A 21,622-nucleotide genomic window follows, 5' to 3' on the forward strand; every position below is an offset into this window, starting at 1 on the left:
TTTCACACATGTTATGTCTTTGCAACTGTCCAGTATGTGCTCACTGCAGTCTCAGCATTCTGTTCTTGATTGACAGGAAAAGAATCAGATTTAGTCTTTGGTTGCTACAGTTCATCCACCTTGAGGTTCTTCATTGTGCATTCTGGGATAATTTTTTGCTCACCACAGTAAAGATTGGTTATCTGAGTCAACTTAGCCTGTGATAATGGTGATTGAGAATCCATAAGGCTGGAGACAAAAAGATGAAAATTGCTAAATTACTAAACTTAAAGGATAAGTTCAATGTTTGTAACCAGTTACATGTTACTCCCATATTCAGGATGCAACATGTAACATAGTAAAAATGGACCGGCCCCCAAACCCCCATTTTGGCAACGAGCAGGGGATCTTCTCCACCCGCTCGCTGCCACAATCTAAAGAAACGCAGTTGTGAGGGGCTCTGCCCACCCAGCTGCGTCCTTAATCCACAGTGTTCTGTGAATGAATGGACTACAACTACCGATATATTTTGCGGCTGTCGGCTTATAGTTCTCAATGAACTACCACGGCGCGATGTGGTAGTTCATTGATTCTTCCTGTCTGTGTGAAACTGCCTGTCCATACAATATATGGGGTAGACAGCTTACATTGACAGTCTGCAGAAGATCTGCATGGCATCAATGATCTGCTGATCGCTGGTGCAATGCCTTCCATGCTGCTAAAACATGAAATAGTAAATGCATATTTTTTTACCTGCAAAAAAATGTGCATTTATTATTTTTTTGTTAAAAGTTGAACGTATCTTTTTACTACTTATCTGAAACCAAATGTTTCATGCCATATAGTGTTGGAAATGTGGAAGAATTACAAGATTGGTTATCCAGTTCCCGACCAGCTGCCTCAGTTATACAGCGACAGGTTGGCTCCGTGGGAGAACCGACGTATCTGTACGTCGGTTCACTTTTTGACCAGTAGGGGGCGCACACGGCCACAGTACGACTCCGGAGCTTATGCGTGTGCCTGGCAATCACGATGACCGCTGGGCACCCGTGATCACTCCACATAGAGACAGAATGGAGATCTGTAAACAGACAGATCTCCGTGCTGTCAGGGGTGAAAAGAGCGATATGTTGTTCATACTAACTATGAACAACGATCGATCTCCTCACCCAGGCAGTCCAATCACCCCACAGTTAGAATCAATCCCTAGGTAACACAGTTAACCCCTTGATTGCCCCCCTAGTGTTAACCCCTTTCCTGCCAGTGACATTTACACAGTAATCAGTGTATATTTATAGCACTGATCGCTGTATGAATGCCAATGTCAAAAGGAAAGGAAAATAATAAAAAAAAGAAAAAGGAAACAAGGAGTATAAGGAGAGGGGGGCACCATGGATCTGCAAATCTCTAATGGCTGCTACGTGGTGATCTAGATGGCATTCTGATTCTTCTACCCGCTGGAATAACTTGTGTCTGTATTGTGGAGAAAATGAATGAATATTACCTTCAAAACTGCCCTGTAAGGTACACTAAGCCCAAGTCTGCTCCCCCCTACTTACCTTGCCAACTATTCTGTGGGAAGTAGATCTGCTCATATCACACTGTCTCTTTCACTTCAGGTGCCCAGAAGGAACAACCAAGTACCAGCCAGGGCTGTCTTACTGAGCGGGCCCCCCTGGGCACTGCCCGGGGGCCACAGGTGCACAGGGGGCTCTATCAGGGCCGGTTCTGTCACAATAAATTACCTTGCAGGTGCAGGATGCGGCAGAGCTGAGGTGAGGTGAGCTGGATGGACTGCAGAAGGGTCTCTGCATGGACAAATGACGCCATCAGCGCCAGTTTTGAGAGTTCTGTTCTACTTCTGTGGGGCTGGCTGTCACTTCTCCTCTCCTTCACTCTTCCCTGAGTGAATGCTGAATGTCAGCGGCTCTACCTCCACGGTAGCAGGTTGAGTGCACATTGAACTGTGCTGCTTTTGTGTCACTCACCTGTATCACTCACCATTCTCACAGGAGGATTCAGAGTGAACAGCACAGGGCCTCAGTGTGCTGAAGATGCCTGTAAACTGACCAATCCCTGATTCCCTGTTGTGCCCGGCAAACCCCACCCCCTGATGGTGCTAGATAGGTAGGTGTGTAGCTGCAGCAGGTGAAAACTGCAATTGGAGGAGACTAGAGGCTATAAAATCAGTAAGTCAGTAAGTCACTCTCCGGACACCCCCTTCAACTTGACAAATGTCCTTCTCTGCTGCTCTCAGCCAGTTCACACTATGCGGTGTGGGAAACTGCATGGGAGTTTGAACAGGAATCACACTATATTCCTGTTCAAATCACATGCGATTCTTCAGCAGTGCAATTTAAGCCATTCAATCTGTATGGCTCCTAATCACACCAAACCGGTTCCAAAATTATGCAGGACCCTTTTTTGGCTGCACCAGAATCAGATCGCATGAGTGTTCACACCCATTTGATCCAATTCTGCAAATCACACTGCATTTTGCAACCTCATTTCAGGTTATCTTTAACTTAACATACACACCTGCAACTGTTTGCATGAACAGGGTGTGATTTGGATGTGATGCTAAATCAGCACAAAATTTGTTGGGAATTCACAGTGCAAAAGTTTGAACCGGCACTTAGCCTCTTAGGGCCGATTCACACTGAAGCAATGCGGGAACCCTGCGAATCCAGTGCGAGTTCCCACTTTGCATACAACTCACTAGCAGTTCACACTACACTTTGCGAACTGCTGGGAGTGTCAATAGAAAGATAATGACACCCCCAAATCAGTTTGCATATTGTAGTGCAAACTGTCAATTTGGACATGAATCGGATCGCATGAGTGTGAACACCCATGCGATCCAATTCTGGTGAGGAACAAAAAAATTGGCGATTTGTGCAGTGCAGTGTGGTGCAAATCACATCCGATATCGGACAGCACATCAGTGTGAACCGACCCTAACTGTAAAAAACTGTCGCACATGGATTGCTTTTCAGAGGTATTAAACAGGCAGTGTGGAAGCGATATGTCGCCTCCTCACCACCTGTTTTAACCCCCTAAATGCTACATCACCCCCACCACAACTATATGCATTGCACATGGTTATGGGAAAGTTGCAGCACAGACTCTTATTTGATTTGGTTGCATTTGGTGAGTGGTAGTGCCCGCTAAATGCAACTAGTGATATAATTCTTGCTGCAGACCTGGAATTGGACACAACAGGAACTGGATTAGACACAGCAGGAGCCAATAAGTGGGTCTGGTGGACACGATGTCTGCCAGCACCTGCTGATCATTCAGAACACCAGCAGAATGGCAGTCTGCCTATGTAAACAAGACCATGCACTGTTCTGTCAGTAGGGAAGGTATTGATTTTGTGTTCCTGCAAACCAGGAACATGGATCAATGTCTTCCCTTAATAAAAGCTCCTCCCACACAGTAACCAAGCACAGGCTAGGCATACAGTTAACAAGCACTGCCTAGGCACACAGTTAACCCTTTCATCACCCCTATGTTAATTCTTTCCCTGCCAGTGTCATTAGTACAGTGACAGTGCATGTTTTTAGCACCGATCACTGTATTTGTGTCACTGGTCTCCAAAAAGTGTCACTTAGTATTTGATTTGTCCACTGCAATATTGCAGTCTCACTATAAAATCGTTGATCATTGCCATTATCAATAAAAAAAAAAATCCATAAAACTAAAAACTTTTGCACAAACCAATCAATATATGCTTATTGTTTTTTTTTAACCAAAAATATGTAGCAGGATACATATTGGCCTAAATTGCAGAAAAGCAGAAAGTAAAAAAATATAGTTTTTTCTTTTTTTGTTTATAGTGCTAAAATCTCAATTCAAATCTATCAACTATTTATGTTTTCTTTCTTGAGAGGAGGTGCATAAATTGGGGAAGGCTTGTAGGGGCCCCAGTGCATTAATTTGCCCAGGGGCCTATGATGCTATTAAGCTAGGTACCAGCTATTATTGATTCTGGAGCTTGCAGCTGCTTCATGGATAAAGACTTTGCTCAGAATTATCAGAAGATTTCTCTTCAAGCAAAGACTCACCAGTTATCTATCTATCTGGCCCATGGATCCCTTCTCAAATCTGGGCCCATAACTCAAGAAAATTGTTCACTGCTGGCTATACTGGCCATCAGGAATACTTAAGTTTGGACATTATTCCATTTCCTCTGTTTCCCGTTATTCTGGGAATTCCCTGGTTACAAGCACACAATCCCCAGATAAACTGGGGATCAGGGGAAATTAAATTTCCATCCACCTATTGCCAACAGTCCTGCCTCCAGTCCATTCCTGTGGAAACTGCACCCCTTCTAAGCATACATCCTGATTCTCTTGTATCACCGCTCGTGCCTTCAGTTTACCTTGAATTCTTGGAGGTTTTTGATCAAAAGAAGCAGGCATCTTGCCACCCCATCGCCAATATGATTGTCCAATGGAACTTTTACAAGGTGCTGAAATACCTTTTGGGCACATCTTCTCTCTCTCTGAACTGAAACTTGAGGCACTATGCCGCTACATTGACAAAAATCTGGCTAAAGGCTTCATCCGGTCTTCCACGTCAACCATGGGCACTAGAATATTCTTTGTAGAGAAGAAGGATCACTCCTTGTGTCCCTGAGTTGATTACCTGGAATTAAATAAAATCACTGTAAAGAACAGATATCCTTTGGCCCTGGTTCCTCAACTTTTTCAACACTTTAGGGCAGCCACTGTATTCACAAAACTTGATGTACAAGGAGCATACAATTTAGTACGGATCCACGAAGGGGATGAATGGAAGACAGCATTTCGCACTAGATTCGGACACGTTGAATACCTCGTCATGCCCTTTGGGTTGTGTAATGCTCCAGCAACATTTCAGTATTTCCTAAATAACATTTCTTTTTTTCTTCTTCTAACTTTCTTGTCCTTTTTATGTATATCTTGATGACATCCTTATTTTTCAACATCCATCAAAGTACACCGTGAACATGTTTAATCAGTTCTCGGCTGACTAAGAGACCACGGACTGTACGCAAAGGCCGAAAAGTGCGCATTCAAAAAAGAAACAATCCAATTCTTGCGACTTATCATTTCTACCTCAGGCATCTCCATGGATACTCAAATGATCAAATCTATCCTCAAATGGCCCACTTCAACAGGCAGGAAGAGCATGCAAAGGTTTTAAGTATTACCGCAAGTTTCAACTTCTACCGCAAAAAAATTCTCTGCTATCATCTCTCCTGTTACCCAACTAACAAAGCAGAATACTCATTTTCAGTGGACACCAACAGCACAAGCTGCATTCGACCAGTTAAAAACTCTATTTCTCTGGGTATCTCCCCAATTTCACTTTGGGAGGTCCACGAGTGTGTGGTCCGAGGAGAATTATTGGCTCTAGGGGCAGCTGCTAAAAGAAAACACCAGGAAATGGTTGAGACACTAATAGACAAAATTCATAGACTGGAAACTCTCCACAAACATTAACAGTCACAAAAATCTTTGCAGGACCTATTACACACACACTCCCTTCTGCTGGAAGAATTGGGAAAGCGTACAAAACACCAATATGTGCTTTGTCAGAAGGTATTCTATGAACATGGCAATAAAAGTGGAAAACTTCTGGCTAGGGCAGTGCAAGCCTCAAGTCGTTATGTGACTAATGAGGACTAAAAACTTTGAGAGGTATTACTCTAAGCTTTACAACCTAGATTCAGAAGACACTAAGCCAATATCCCCGAAATCAAGAAAGGAGGCAATTGCAGAGTTTTTAATTCAATATGGCACACAAACAATCACAAAGCGACAGGCTGAGGAGATGGGAAGCCCCCTTTCTGAACAGGAGTTACAGACTGCCATGAAACAAATGAAACCTGGGAAGAGCCCAGGCCCTGATGGGCTCTCATTACAATATTATAAATGCTTCATGGATGTCTTGTCTCCTAAGATGATTATGACCTTCAATGCCCTCGCAGTACCTGATATTTCTACGGCCACATGTTAGATGCGCATATTACGGTTCTCCCTAAAGGTGGTAAAGCTGTCATGCAAGTATCAAATTATAGGCCTATCTCTCTACTTAACGTAGATATAAAATTATATGCAAATATTTTGGACAATAGACTCTCTAGACCAGGTAAGTTTTGTTCAGGTAGAGAGGCTAGGGACAGTACTATACGAGCATTGAATATGCACCACTGGCGGACATCATCTTAAACCCCGTTTTTTTTTTTTGTCATTGGACGTGGAGAAGGCATTCAACAGAGTGGCCTGGGACTATATGTGTGAGGTTCTGAAAGCGACGGGACTTCAATCGCACATGTTGACTCGCATGTGTACGGGTAAATGGCCATGTGTCGGATGCCTTCACCATTGGCAATGGCACTTGCCAGGGTTGCCCCTTGTCCCCCTTGATTTATGTCCTAAAAGACTGGGCAGGTTTAAACATCTCATGGTTTGGCCACTCAGCCTTGCTTAAAATAACTATTCTCCCATGCTTTTTATATTTGATACAGACCATTCCAATCCATCTTCCGACAGCCTTCTTTGTGACATATAGGCAGGCCTGCTCAAGATTTATCTGGAGGGACTCCCCGCCACGTATCAAGTATACTCGGTTGACTCGCTCCAAGATTAATGGAGGGATAGGCTTGCCTGACCTCTATAAATATTATTTAGCTTGCCATCTCACCAGAATCGCTGACTGGAATATTCATTGCGAGAAAAAGCTATGGATATACATTGAAAACTCCTTTTCACGATTCACAATTTGCGATCTCCCCTGGCTCCTGCCCAAACACTGGTCAATAGAGTCCCTGACACACCATCTCATTCATCCATCTCTGATGGCCTTCTCATGGCCAGCTAAATCTACAGCCCTTTCTTCTGCGCTAGGGCCCCTGACCATGCTAAAAGGAAATCATGACTTTCCACCAGGAAACATAGGTTCATTTCTAAGACACGAATGGCCTCACAAAGATATGAGGGCGCAACACTTCTTCTCGAAAGACGCCCCTTGCTCTTATGACAATTTGGTGGGCATTTCACTAACGGAATGCTTCCCCTTTTCGACTTATGGACAAATACGGAACTTCCTGTCTACATAACCCATGCCTTTAACATGGACAAGACAGCTCACACCATTTGAATCCCTCTGCACAAGAAACACACCACAAAGACATTTAATATCCTTTATTTACACACTGTTTCTAGAAGAGGCTAACATTACTAGAGAACCTGCACACAACACATCGGATAGGGAATTACATCATCCCTTATCAGATAAGGAATGGGAAACCATAAATGAATACACATATAAGGATTCCATGAATGTTGCTATTAAAGAAAGTTGTTACAAAATCGAAACACGTTGGTACAGAACTCCCTCACTCCTCCACAAATTCTCACCTCTATACCCAACACGTACTGGAGGTGTGGTACGGCAGAAGGCACTATGCTCCACATTTGGTGGGACTATGATTCCATATGACCTTTCTGGATAAAGATACATGATATCATCACAAAGGTCACCACATATACCTTAAACTACACCATAGTGCAATATTTATTGCATCACACATGTCTAAAAGAGATTACTACAAATCACTATCTATGCACATGGTGAATGCAGCAAGACTGTGTTCCGATACATTGGCGATCTAGTACCCCCCCCTCCAACTATGGAAAAGAGTGGTTCACTAGGCTCTCTAAAATAGAAGAGATGGAGGAACTGCTACATATCTCCCAAGAGCGGATACAGAAATTTACAACCATATGGGCAGGCATGCTGGACCCACTTTAAGACAACCAAAGACTTTCAAATTGCCAATTCCTAGACAGTGAACTGACTAATGTACTACGTATATAGCTCACGATGGATTAAACATGGGGGGGAGCAGAGGTGACAGGACACATTATTTTTACCCCACTAATCCATACCACGATGACTTATCCTTCCTGAAGCCCCCTCCCCCCTCCTTTTGCCTTCCCCACTCTTTTCCTACAATCTCCTTGCCCCTTCCCCCCTTTTTTCTTTTTCTTCTTTCTCTCTTCTTCAATTATCGTGTCTTTCCTTCTTTCCCATTTTCGTTCTTGAAATTGGGCTCCTGGTAACCCTAACGTACCAGATATATCAGGGTTGTTGTCCATATGCATACAGAAATGATTAGGTTTATAACCAATGTGCTAAATAGAGAACATGTTTATATGATTCCCTGATTGTTTTGCATTCTGCTTTTTATCTCTGGTACATAATATGACCTGAAGAATATGTCTAGCTCATAAAACCAATTGTATGATGTCCATGATGTTCGAATTGTAACATTTATCTGTTTTTTACTTCAGTAAAAAATGTACGGGAAAAAAAAACTCTATTAACCACAGCACCTATCCTGCAACATCCAGATCTTGTATCACCATATGTCCTTGAGGTGGATGCTTCAGAAAATGCTGTGGGTGCCATCCTGTCACAGCGTCAGGGTATAAAGTCTCTGCTACATCCCATTGTCTTCTTTTCAAGGAAACTCAGCTCCGCAGAAAGGAATTACGATGTGGGAGACTGGGAGCTACTGGCTATAAAGACAGCCCTAGAAGAATGGCATTACTTGTTAGAAGGGGCAGCTCACCCTATTTTGATCTCCACTGATCATAAGAATCTCAAGTACCCCAGAACGGCCAAATGATTGAGATCTCGTCAAGCCAGGTGGGCACTATTTTTTCCAGCTTTACATTTCATATAACTTACAGACCTGGTTCCAAGAATGGTAAGCCTGATGCGTTATCTCGCATGTATCCAGAGGATGAAGAACATCACCAAGCAGACACAATCCTGCTGGCCAAAAGTGTGTTGCTGCCATAAGTAGATATGATTACACAGCTTAAACAGGCATCCAAGAAGCATGTTATGCCGCCAGATGTTTGTTTCCAGGAACAAGAGGAACTATTTCTGCAAAAGGTGTTTGTACCCCCAAGTCTGCGTTAAAAAATCCTTAGCCTGTGTTACGATCATCCCTTGGCAGGGTATTTTGGGGCAACTAAAACAATGGAACTTGTGCAACACTCCTTTTGATGGCCTGGTTGCAAAGATTATGTTGGTATCTGTGGAGTCTGCATCCGAAATAAGAGTGAAAAAAACAAATCTTGGGGTTTTCTAAGGCCTTTAACCATCCGCAAGAGACCTTGGGAGATGATAAGTCTGGACTTCATTGTTGAACACCCTCCATCTGAAAAATTCACTACAATCTTTGTGATTATCAACAGGTTAATGAAGATGGCCCATTTCATCCCTATGTTGGGGACCCCCTGTCAGAAACCATGAATCAGACTGAGACAGAAGTACAGTTAAATCACACTTAAAAAAAGGTAAACAGAGTAAACATAGTCAAAACATAGCCAGAGTTCAGGAACCGGGACGGATAGTCAGACAAGCCAAAATGTCAGGGAGCCAGAGATGAGTGTAGTAGAACAGCAAGTAGGATCTGGAGCTAGAAGGAATGTCAGTCAAGTAAGTCTTTCACAGGAACATCTCACAGGTCACATCTCTCTAGAGATGTGACCAAGGTGAAGGCAGAGATCATCTGGACTGGATGGCTTAAGTGGGCAGGACTAACGAGCAGGATATCATCAACAGGTGAGTCACTGTGGAGAGATAGAAGCTGGCAATTAGCCGACTTTTAGAAGGAAGGGCTGAGACCAGCCCTGACACCCCCTCAGCAATGGAAACTGCTCGTACCTTCATCAAAGTGGTCATGCTCCACGGGTTACCCAGCAGCATTACCTCAGATCTAGGAGTACGATTTACATCTGGGTTCTGGAAGGATCTTTGCAGAACACTGAAAATCGAAACTTGTTTTTCTTCACCCTATCATCCACAAAAAAATGGGCAAACAGAACGAACGAACCAGACTCTAGAGCAATATCTCGGATGCTTTTCGTCTTTTGTTCAAGATAACTGGACATCACTCCTACCCCTGGCAGAATTTGCATAGAATGATGCAGGCACTCAGCCACAGGACAAGCCCCAATTTTTGGCAAATTATGGGTACTTTCCAGTCTTTCTACCCGATGTTCTGTCTGATTCCTCGGTTCCCGCAGTCAATGAGAGGGTGAAATTTCTGCAGTAAAACAACAAGTTGTTGCAAGATGCCATTTCCAAAGCACAACAAGACAATAAAAAACTTTTGACAGAAAAAGGGGAGGGGACCTAAAACTCGAACTAGGAGACAAGGTTTGATTATCTACTACCAATCTAAAATTGCCATGACCATCCAAGAAACTGGGACTGAGATATATTGGTCCATTTTCTGTTAAAAGACAAATCAATCCAACAGCTTATGAACTTTCACTCCCAGAGACATACAAGATCTGCCCTGTCTTTTATGTGTCCTTGCTAAAGCCCACAAGGCTGGCCCATTTCCTGGTTGTGAGTCGGGCCCACCAGCACCTTCAATAGTTGACAGCAACAAGGAATATGAGGTCGAGACAATTGTGGATTGTAGGGAAACTCATAGGAACAAGAAACCAATCTTCATGCCAAAAGACTAATACAGGCATTCTTTCGGGGCTCAACCTGAAAAGATCTTACGAATGGGCATCCAAGGGTTGCCCATTGTGGGGGGCAATGCAAGAGAAGTCCAGTTAACTGGAGGGCTAGAACATCTAGCCTAGAGGCGATTCAGTTCGCATTGTGCGCTATACAAGTATTTCATTCATTCATTCATCTTTGTAAGGCCATTCCTGGTGTAGGAAATGTTGGGAATCACCTGGAGAGAAAGCCGGGTTTCCTCTCTGAGTAGTTAGAAGTCCCGGGATGGGAGCAAGTGTCCCAGATTGAGAAGCTTTTTTGAAGGATAAAAGAGAGGGATAAATGAGCGGATGGGATGAGATGTGAGATGGCCAGTGTTTGGAAGGTATCCAGGGGAGCGAATTAAGAGAATTGGGTATAAAGGAATTTTCAAGATGTATCCATTTCTTTTCAAGTATGTGTATATTCCAGTCTGCTATTCTGGTAAGGTGGCATGCCGTGTAATACTTATGTAGGTCTGGCAGTCCGATACCTCCTTTGGTTTTGTGGAGTGTTAGTCGGGAGTATTTAATATGCGGTGGGGAGTTCTTCCATATGAAAGCGGAAAAGGCTTTCTTGTAGCTAGAAAATAAATTTGGTGGTAGGTGTATCGGTACAGATTGGATTAAGTATAGAATGCGCGGGAGGATGATCATTTTTTAATAGCGCTGAGCGGCCAAACCAAGAGACATTTAATTGCATCCAGTCCTTCAGATTGTTTTGTGCCTTGAGGAGGGCCTTGTGAAGATTTTTCATGTAAAGATTCTCTTCATGTAAAGATCTGACAGGCAGGATGGGATTTGAATACCAAGGTACAGTGCCTTGCGAACGTATTCGGCCCCCTTGAACTTTTCAACCTTTTGCCACATTTCAGGCTTCAAACATAAAGATATAAAATTTTTATTTTTTGTGAAAAATCACCAAGTGGGACACAATTGTGAAGTGGAACGAAATCTATTGGATTTTTGAAACTTTTTTAACTAATAAAAAAATTAAAAGTGGGGCGTGCAAAATTATTCGGCCCCCTTGTGTTAATACTTTGTAGAGACACCTTTTGCTGTGATTACAGCTGCAAGTCGCTTGGGGTATGTCTCTATCAGTTTTGCACATTGAGAGGCTGAAATTCTTGCCCATTCTTCCTTGCAAAACAGCTCGAGCTCAGTGAGGTTGGATGGAAAGCGTTTGTGAACAGCAGTTTTCAGCTCTTTCCACAGATTCTCGATTGGATTCAGGTCTGGACTTTGACCTGGCCATTCTAACACCTGGATACGTTTATTTGTGAACCATTCCTTTGTAGATTTTGCTTTATGTTTGGGATCATTGTCTTGTTGGAAGATAAATCTCCATCCCAGTTTCAGGTCTTTTGCAGACTCCAACAGGTTTTCATCCAGAATGGTCCTGTATTTGGCTGCATCCATCTTCCCCTCAATTTTAACCATCTTCCCTGTCCCTGCTGAAGAAAAGCAGGCCCAAACCATGATGCTGCCACCACCATGTTTGACAGTGGGGATGGTGTGTTGAGGGTGATGAGCTGTGTTGCTTTTACGCCAAACATATCGTTTTGCATTGTGGGCAAAAAGTTCGATTTTGGTTTCATCTGACCAGAGCACCCTCTTCCACATGTTTGGTGTGTCTCCCAGGTGGCTTGTGGCAAACTTTAGACGAGACTTTTTATGGATATCTTTGAGAAATGGCTTTCTTCTCGCCACTCTTCCATAAAGGCCAGATTTGTGCAGTGTATGACTGATTGTTGTCCCATGGACAGACTCTCTCACCTCAGCTGTAGTTCTCTGCAGTTCATCCAGAGTGATCATGGGCCTCTTGGCTGCATCTCTGATCAGTCTTCTCCTTGTCTGAGCTGAAAGTTTAGAGGGACGGCCAGGTCTTGGTAGATTTGCAGTGGTCTGATACTCCTTCCATTTCAAAATGGTTGCTTGTACAGTGCTCCTTGGGATGTTTAAAGCTTGGGAAATCTTTTTGTATCCAAATCCGGCTTAAAACTTCTCCACAACAGTATTACGGACCTGCCTGGTGTGTTCCTTGGTCTTCATGATGTTCTCTGCGCTTTCAACAGAGCCCTGAGACTATCACAGAGCAGGTGCATTTATACAGAGACTTGATTACACACAGGTGGATTCTATTTATCACCAGCAGTCATTTAGGACAACATTGGATCATTCAGAGATCCTCGCTGAACTTCTGGAGTGAGTTTGCTGCACTCAAAGTAAAGGGGCCGAATAATTTTGCACGCACCACTTTTCAGTTTTTTATTTGCTAAAAAAGTTTAAAATATCCAATAGATTTCGTTCCACTACACAATTGTGTCCCACTTGTTGGTGATTATTCACAAAAAATTTAAATGTTATATCTTTATGTTTGAAGCCTGAAATGTGGCAAAAGGTTGAAAAGTTCAAGGGGGCCGAATACTTTCGCAAGGCACTGTATGTGATCACCTCCTTCTCCCACTTAAAGGGGAAGAAGTCTTGACAATGAAGTATTTCTTGCGGAGGGAGAGATAAGTTTAAGGCTTCAGATTTCATACGATTTATTTTAAGATTAAACAGTGTACCAAAGGCATCAATATCTTTGAGGAGGTTGGGTAACGAGATTCGGGGGGACATTAGGGAAAGTAAGATATCGTCAGCGAAAGCTGCGACCTTGTACTCCTTTTCTTTCACATTCACTCCCTGTATGTTGGAGTTATTTGATAGTCTATTGAGGAAGGGTTTGAGACTTAGTACGTATATTACGGGGGATAGGGGGCATCCTTGTTGTGTACTGTTAGAAATTGAGAAGACGTTCGACAGGGGGCCATTGACCCTTATGGCTGCAGTGGGACAAGAATATAGGGACATTATATATGTGTCAACATGTGAGTCTCAAAGCCCAAGGCCCTGAGTACTTTTTGCATATAGTTCAATAGTCCACTATATAGTTTTGCGTATAGCATATAAGCCACCCTGTCGAACACCTTCTACGCGTCCAGGGAAAGAAAAAAACCTTGGGATTTTGAGGATGTCAGCCGATGATGAATGTTTAGGGTACGTATGGTATTTTTACTAACTGCTAAAACTAACAGCCAGTACTCCATACACCTACTACTTTACCTCTCTGCGGCCTTTGATACAGTTGACCACCCGCTCCTTCTTAATAAACTACATTCCCTTGGCCCGTGAGATTCTGCTTTATCATGGTTCGCTGCCTATTTATCACAGCACTCCTGTGGGGGGACACAAAGAGGGACAAGGACTACGGGGTCTGCGCGAGCCAGGGGACATGAGATAGAGAGCTTTTGCAAGTGTGTAAAAGGAATGTAGTGGGGAGCCGTCTGAGCAGGATAGCCCTTACCCAATTATTATCCAGAGTATAAAACACAAAAATCTAAACGTCAACAATGATTCAGCCATCAGATCATATTGCCTTATCAGGATATTCCAACAAATTGTAATTCTTACAATAAGGTAAGAAGCTCAGTACTCATTAACCTAACAAGAATGTGCAGATGTATATCATAAAGGTGAGCGGAATAATAACAAGCGAAAAGGGGGGGAGAGGGGGAAGAAGGAGGGGGAAGGGGAGAAGGGGGGGAAGGGGGAGAGGGGAAGGGAAGGAGGAGGGGGGAAGGGAAGGAGGAGGGGGGAAGGGAAGGAGGAGGGGGGGGAAGGGCAGAGGTAAGGAAGGGAAGGAGGGTATTGGTTAGAGGGTATGGAAGAGGGTGGGGGATGGGAAGGGTCCAGGATGGTATAGAGCGCTACTGCGTTAATATTCTCATGGTTTCCCTGTCATCCAAGCGGGTCCTGTACTTAATAAAGGGATACCGGGGGCCCGTGACGTATGATAATTGTTCTCAACTATTAGTAACAAAGTAAAGTAACAAAAACGAAAAGAAAGAGAAAAAAATCAAAGAGAAAGAAAAAACCCCATTGGGGATAATGTCTCGGGAGCCAGGGGTGTCATAATTGTGCTGATGGTCTCGCAAGGGAGAGTGTAAATGCCCAAAATTGCAGAGACGTATTACAAGTGCTGTGTTTTTGTGAGATTAGATTTGCGGTATAGATTATTTGTTAATTGTTTGGGGTATTTCATGTGATATTGAGAAGGGGGTGCTTGGTCCAACTGCCTTTGACCCTCCCCCCAGGCTCACGAGACATTCCATACCCCCATTACCTGATAAAAGCCCCATAAGTGTGCAAATTACATTCTAAGTAGTTGGTCACACAGACTTTTTGTGGTATGGTTTCACAAAAAAATTTACATCTTTTACATGTAACATGGCATCATATGCAGGGCCGGCGCTACCACTAGGCGGACTAGGCAACCGCCTAGGGCGCACTGCCGCCTAGGGCACCTGGCCGCTGGGTATTTTATTCCTGCACTGTGCTTGCAGCTGTCAAGCAGCAGCGCCATCGCCCCCCCCCCCCCCACCGCGCTCTGGCTTTCCGCTGATGTGTTTACACAGACAGTAATCCTCCTCTCTGTTCTGCTATCACGCAGTGAGCCAGTAATATGTCCAGGTCACTGTTCAAATGCAGCAACCCCCAGGGCGCTCTCAGTGTCTCAGTGTCAGACAGCAGCCGGCCCCCCTCTCCGCTCTCTCAACTCTCCGCTCTCTCCCCTGTCAACTCTCCGCTCTCTGACTGTCAGTCCGCCCGGCCTGTGACACATGTAATATGACATCTTGCCAAGGCCGCTCTACAGTGTCAGTGTGTGTCACAGTCCATGCCATGTCAGTCCAGCAGCATAGCACCCTTGGCCCCGCCCCCCCCACGCTCTCCTGGAACGAAGTATGGATGGAGGATGGATGCATGCATCATGGGATACAGCATGACGGCATGGCGCCTGACGACCGCTCTCCGGGCTTGGGGTCAAGTGCGTGCAGCCTGGGCTGGCTGAAGAGGCACCACACAACGCAGGTACACAGGCTGGCAATTACAGTAGAGTTGGTGCCAGCAAGGAACAGGTGTTACTGGTGTGGTAAGTAAAAAACTGTTGCTTTCTCTCTGAGTAATGAGACTGTATACGTGAATGTGATGACCATGAAATGTAATGTTAAAATGTGAGTGTATATGTATTATATTAACTGTTGACTGATGCCAAATGTCCCCCCCCCCCCCCCCGAGTCTGTATTTGATGGGCGCTGGTTAAGTGGCATTAATGGGCGCTGGTGAGGTGGCATTGATGGGCACTGGTAAAGCGGCTTTGATGGGCGCTGGTGAGGTAGCATTGATGGTCGCTAGAGAAGTGGCATTGATGGTCGCTGGTGAAGTGGCATTGATGGACGCTGGTGAAGCGGCTTTGATGGGCGCTGGTGAAGCGGCTTTGATGGGCGCTGGTGAAGCGGCTTTGATGGGCGCTGGTGAAGCGGATTTGATGGGCGCTGGTGAAGTGGCATTGATGGGCGCTGGTGAAGTGGCATTGATGGGCGCTGATGAGGTGGCATTGATGGGCGCTGGTGAGGCGGCATTGATGGGCGCTGGTGAGGTGGCATTGATGGGCGCTGGTGAGGTGGCATTGATGGGCGCTGGTGAGGCTGTGGGGGGGGGGCGGCAAAATGAGATTTCGCCTAGGGTGTCAAAAATCCTTGCACCAGCCCTGGTCATATGGGTCGATCAAAAGAGCTGATCGATCATGTTCTGTGTAGACAGCTGGATGGGGATAACAACTTCTGAGATTGGCGTTTGTTACAGCATATGTCTGTTGTTGTTTCTGTATTAGTTAAGTAGGTGGTGAGCAGGCATCATAGAGAGGATGTAACACGCAAAAGTTAGGTTAGCTAAGTCTGCTATGGGGGAGCATCATGGGGGCCCGGACTAGAAGTCAAGTTAAAGGAATCCATGCCGTGGGCTTTGATTAAGTGTGGGCCTGCAGAATGTCTGTGTGCTTGCTTAAGGTCAAGCTGTGTCTTAAGCAGAGTTCAGGAGGGCATTCATGTCTTGGGTGAGTAAGAACAATGGATTTGATTACCTCAGAAAGGCGAGTTAGGTCACAGCGGAAGGATCTTTAGTGAAGGTCGAGGCTTCAGGGCTTGTTTGGGTGCCAGTTAGTAGCCTGAGTATGTGAGGTCAAGATGAGGGTTCCCACCAAGCTGGATTTGTAGACACCTCACTTCTCTGCCCATCATAGGTAGTAGGTGTAGGTGGTGTGAGGATGTGTATGTGGGAGGAGATCGTCCTGGGCAGCAGAATATACTAAACCAAAAGAGCAGGAGGAGAGGGACACAAAACAAAGGGGATAAAACTGAGGGGTGGCGATAAGGTTAACAGGTGACAGAGGCACTTACATGAGTGTGCTAGTCCATGGCTGAATGGAGAGAGTGCTCTTTAAGCAGCAAGGCGGTCTCTCCTCGTCAATGGCGATGAAGGTGAGCCTGGGCTGTTCTGGTAACGATCTCAGCGATATGAGTGGGCATTTGGTGAGTGTTGGTCTGCCCTTTGTTTGAGGGATTTCTGGCATTGAGCTTTCATTGACGGGTTGAGTGAGACTGGGAGCCATGGTTCCAGAGGAAAATAGAAGGTGTACCACTCCGGAAGTTCTACTTGTGGGAGATCAAGTTGTTCACAGAACATATGAAGGTCTTCTGGTGTGCGGAGTATTGCAGAGAGCCCTCTGGCGGATGCTGACAAGAGAAAGGGGAATTTCCAGCGATACTGTATGTTTTGAGAGCGCAATGTTTCCAATGGGGGGCGTAGAGCTCTGGGAGGAATCCCTGGCGGAGGCGGAGCTTGTCTGGTGAGGACCGTGGCTCAGTTTGTTCGTTTCTGATAAACCCGACGTGGTTTAGGATTCAAGTAAGGTGGCTGACACTGTGCGTTTTGGTAGGTACGGCCAAATGGGAGGTGTACATGTGTTTTTAGGGCCCCCTGGGGGCACATCTCAAGCAGGAAGTGAAAAAATATAGAAAGGTGAGCATGTGGAGATTTTTTCCTTACCCTTATATCCTTATTTCCTTATTACCACAATTCAATTTGGATAGGGTGAAACCAGACGAGTCAAAAAAAAATATCGCCTGATTCCCCGTTCCTTCGTTAACTGGCTTCAGGCGTTCACGATCTTGGCGAGCGTGATTGGTGAGAAACAACCCGAGTGCTGCTCGGCGCATTTTTGCTATCTGGATGCCATCAGGGAGGCACAATAGGTGTATGGGGAACAGGTGTGGATCCGATATGATGAACAATTTAGTCAGCAGAAAGCAATTTGCCAATCCCTACACTGGGACCATAAGCACATTAGCTTATGGATGAAACTTATGTCTTCAGCACGGGCCCCTACAGAGTTTTTTTCCCAGCAGGGTCGGTGATTCAGATGCACCAGGACAGCCGGCCCCAAAACGTAAAGGGGTGTGTTGGCAGTTCAATGAAGGGGTGTGCAGGTTTGGAAACGGTTGCCGTTTCAAACATGAATGTTCTGGCTGTGGGGGTAGTCACACATTGTCACCCTGTTTTAAACAAGGAAAAGGACGTTCTGGAGATTCTTCGGGAAAGAGGTGGGAAGGATGCTTCCTTTTCTAAGTAGTCATCCAGAATGGGCGGCTGCCCGACTCTTGGAATTGGGTGTTAGGGAAGGGTTTTATATTCCATGCTCATTGCAGCACATCCCCCTATGTCTCGGAATTTACGTTCAGCATTACAACATCCTTCGGTAGTTTCGGAGAAATTATCCAAGGAAGTGGCGTTGGGCCGCATGTGTGGCCCCTTCCCAACTCCTCCACTGGCGGACCTAGTAGTTTGTCCATTGGATGTGGTGCCCAAGAAGGAGCCAGGTACATTTCATTTGATTCATCACCTGTCCTTCCCAATAGGGGGTTCTGTAAATTACACCATTGATACGGAGGCATGCTTGGTATCATATACCTCATTTGATGCTGTGGTGTGTTGGATCCGGCAGTATGGTCAAGGTGCCCTTATGGCAAAAATGGATGTGAAGGCCGCATTCCAGCTGCTGCCAGTTCATCTGGATAGTTTTTACCTTGGGGTGTCAGTGGACGTTTTTTATGTCGATCGGTGTATGCCCTATGGGCTGTTTGATCTCATGATCTCTGTTTGAGACCTTGAGTTAATTTATGGAATGGATGGTGAGGGATGTGTCGTGCATCAATGCCATCATCCATTACCTGGACGACTTTCTATGAGTGAGCCCTCCTCCTTCCAGGTCGTGTGGTATTTTGCTGGCTACTTTGCAGCATATAGCGGAAATTTTCTGAATACCGTTGGCGACTGACTAAACTGTTGGCCCAGTGGTTGAAATAAGCTTCTTGGGTATAGTAATCGATTCACAGGCCATGGAGTATCGCCTGCCGGAAGACAAGTTACACGGTCTACAGGCTGACATCCGCTCAGTGGGAGGCAAAGGTAAAATCGAATTATGGCAGATGCAGTCTCTGTTAGGGATGTTGAATTTTTCATGAAGGATTATGCCCATGGGGCGGGTGTTTTGTCACCTCTTGGCAGCGGCGACTGCATGCATCTCCTCTCCCATGCATTTCATTACTCTGACGCGGGACCACCAGGAGTACCTGCTTGTTTGGCGGGTCATCTTGGACTCCTATATTGGCCTGTCTTTATTTATGGAGAGTCCAGTGAGCAACTTTGATCTGGACTTTTACACCGAAGCAGATGGATTGTCCGATTTTGGGGCTTATGTTGGGGGACGGTGGTGTGCGGAGAATTGGCTGGAGGCTTCGCGCAGGGCGGGGTTTCTCAGGAATCAGATATTGCTGGGACTTATTCCGGTGATTGTGGCAGTGGAGATTTGGACCGGACTGGAAGATAAGGCTCTACTGCGATAATCTAGGGGTAGTTCAGGTAATCAATCAAGTGACTTCTGCTCCGGTGGTGCGCTTGTTGCGTCACCTGGTGTTGCGCTGTTTGCAATTAAATATTTTTATGTATGCAGTGCACATTCCAGGAATGTCTAACGCAGTGGCTGATTCTTTGTCTCGGTTTCAGTGGGAAAAATTCTGTGAGTTGGCACCGGGAGCGGAGCAACACAGGAGTCCTTGTCCCCAACAGCTGTGGCAAATTGCGTTGGAGTCGTCATGGGCTTGATCCGGAATTGCATAAGCATGGGTACATGGTCAGCTTATGCAAAGGTTTGGCAGGAGTGGTGTGAGTTGCTGGGAAGGGTGGGCCAAGTGACGGGTGAGGGGGTTGTCACAGTCCTGTTGTATTTCATTGGTTTGAATTATGAAAAAGGGGTGTCTGTCTTGGTAATTGACCAGAAGATACTGGGGTTGGCCTTTTGGTTCAAATTACCATGGGGGGAGGTAACAAGAGATGTGACAGCAGGGACCCGGTCACTTTTGCCATGATGCTACAGGTGAGTAGGGTATGTGATTTCCAGCTATGAGGCCAGTTTATTCAAAGCGGCATTCACATTGGCTTTTTATGGGGCCTTCAGGTTGGGAGAATCGGTTAGCCCATCCAAGAATGCTCTGGGGTGTGATGTTCACTGTGGAAGTTCTTCGGTGGCTATATTCCTCCGCCGGTCAAAAATGGACCGGTGGGGGAAGGGTAAGTATGTACATGTGTATGGGGTCCCAGGGGGAGGTTATTTGTCCAGTGGCAGCAGTGCAGGAGTTCTTGGTTGTCCACCCTTTAGATGGGGGACCATTTTTAGTTCACCAGGATGGGTTGTCATTATCAGTTTTCCAATTCCATTCAGTGTTTCGTAGGTGATTAGTGTCAGTGGGTTACGACCCCACGGCATATTTGTCACTTGCCACTGAGGCAGCCAGATGAGGTTTGGACAAATCAGTCATAAAGCGCATTGGCAATCAGACCGATTCAGGCTTTATGTACAGTATGCCCCCATTTGGTACAGGTTATTTTAAGATAAGTGTGCAATGTGTTATATCCTAATGTTGTCTATTGGTTGTTAGTGCTATGTGCTGTATTTTTCTTTCAGATGATGCTGCTGGTCTCGTGTGGTTCATGGGACACTCTTTTGTCTTTTGGGGGGCAAGGAGGGTAGACATACGGCCGCCAGTTGGGAGTCCCCATGGAGTTAGCTATTGTCCGGTGGATAGGTGTGCCAGGCATGTTGTGGAGCAGGATGTTGCCCGAAGTTCACAAGTATGCCCGTTGCCATCATGCCCTGGATGTTTTAGTTTTACATGTTGGGGGGAAATGACTTGGGAGTCAGGTCCATGAGGCACTTGATCAGGGACATTAAATTCAATGTCCTTCAAATCCACATGGATTTTCCTCACATCATGGTATTGTGGTCTGATATTGTTGGCCGCACATCCTGGCGTTGGGCCAGGTCAGTGGAAAAGATCAACAAGACCCGCATTAAGGTCAACAAAGAGGTGGGCAGATTCATAGTTCGCAATGGAGGTCTAGTGGTATGACACAGGGATTTGGAGGTTGATACTAGCTGGTATCTCAGGGGTGATGGCATTCATCTTAACGCCATGGGCATTGATTCTTGGTGCCTGGGCCTGCAGGATGGCATACAAAGAGCCTTGCATTGTGTGAGGCATCCTCAGGTGTAAGGTTTGTGGGCGGTGGCGGTTGGGGATCTTTGTAGGTATTAGAAAGTAAGACCAATATGGCATATGTGGGGAAACATCATGGTATGGGATTCTCGGTTGATGCCAGTTAACTGAGGTTTAGCTAGCATTGGGAGATGGGTATCAGCTTGGGAAGGTGCAGAGCGGTATGGTCCTCGAGTTGGTGCGCAGCGACTGGGGACTTTGTGTGGCCATGCTGATTCGAAGAAGAAAATTTGCTCAGTGCCTTCAAGGATCCTTAACACGGTTGCAACATATCTGTGAAGAGATTGTTTGTAAATAAATGTTATGGTTAAATGTTAATAAAATGTCCGATGCGGCCAATTTACTCCAAAGTGAGTGTCGTCTGATTATTGATCAGGTGTAGCAGGATTATCGTATTATAGGTACAGGCAGTTTGCATCTGTCTTACCACAGTCAAGAGACGATATATATATAGCACAGAATAAGCATTATTGAAACATAATTGAATTAAAATAAGTCCTATAACTATTCATTTGTATAGATAACCAAAAACATTTTACTGTTACATCTGAGGTTCCTGAAAGAGGGTACCACTATCTCATTGGC

Source organism: Lithobates pipiens, unplaced genomic scaffold (genome assembly GCF_037356315.1).
Source record: "Lithobates pipiens isolate NorthernLeopardFrog02 unplaced genomic scaffold, aLitPip1_a1.2 Scaffold_8, whole genome shotgun sequence".
Lineage (NCBI taxonomy): Eukaryota > Metazoa > Chordata > Amphibia > Anura > Ranidae > Lithobates > Lithobates pipiens.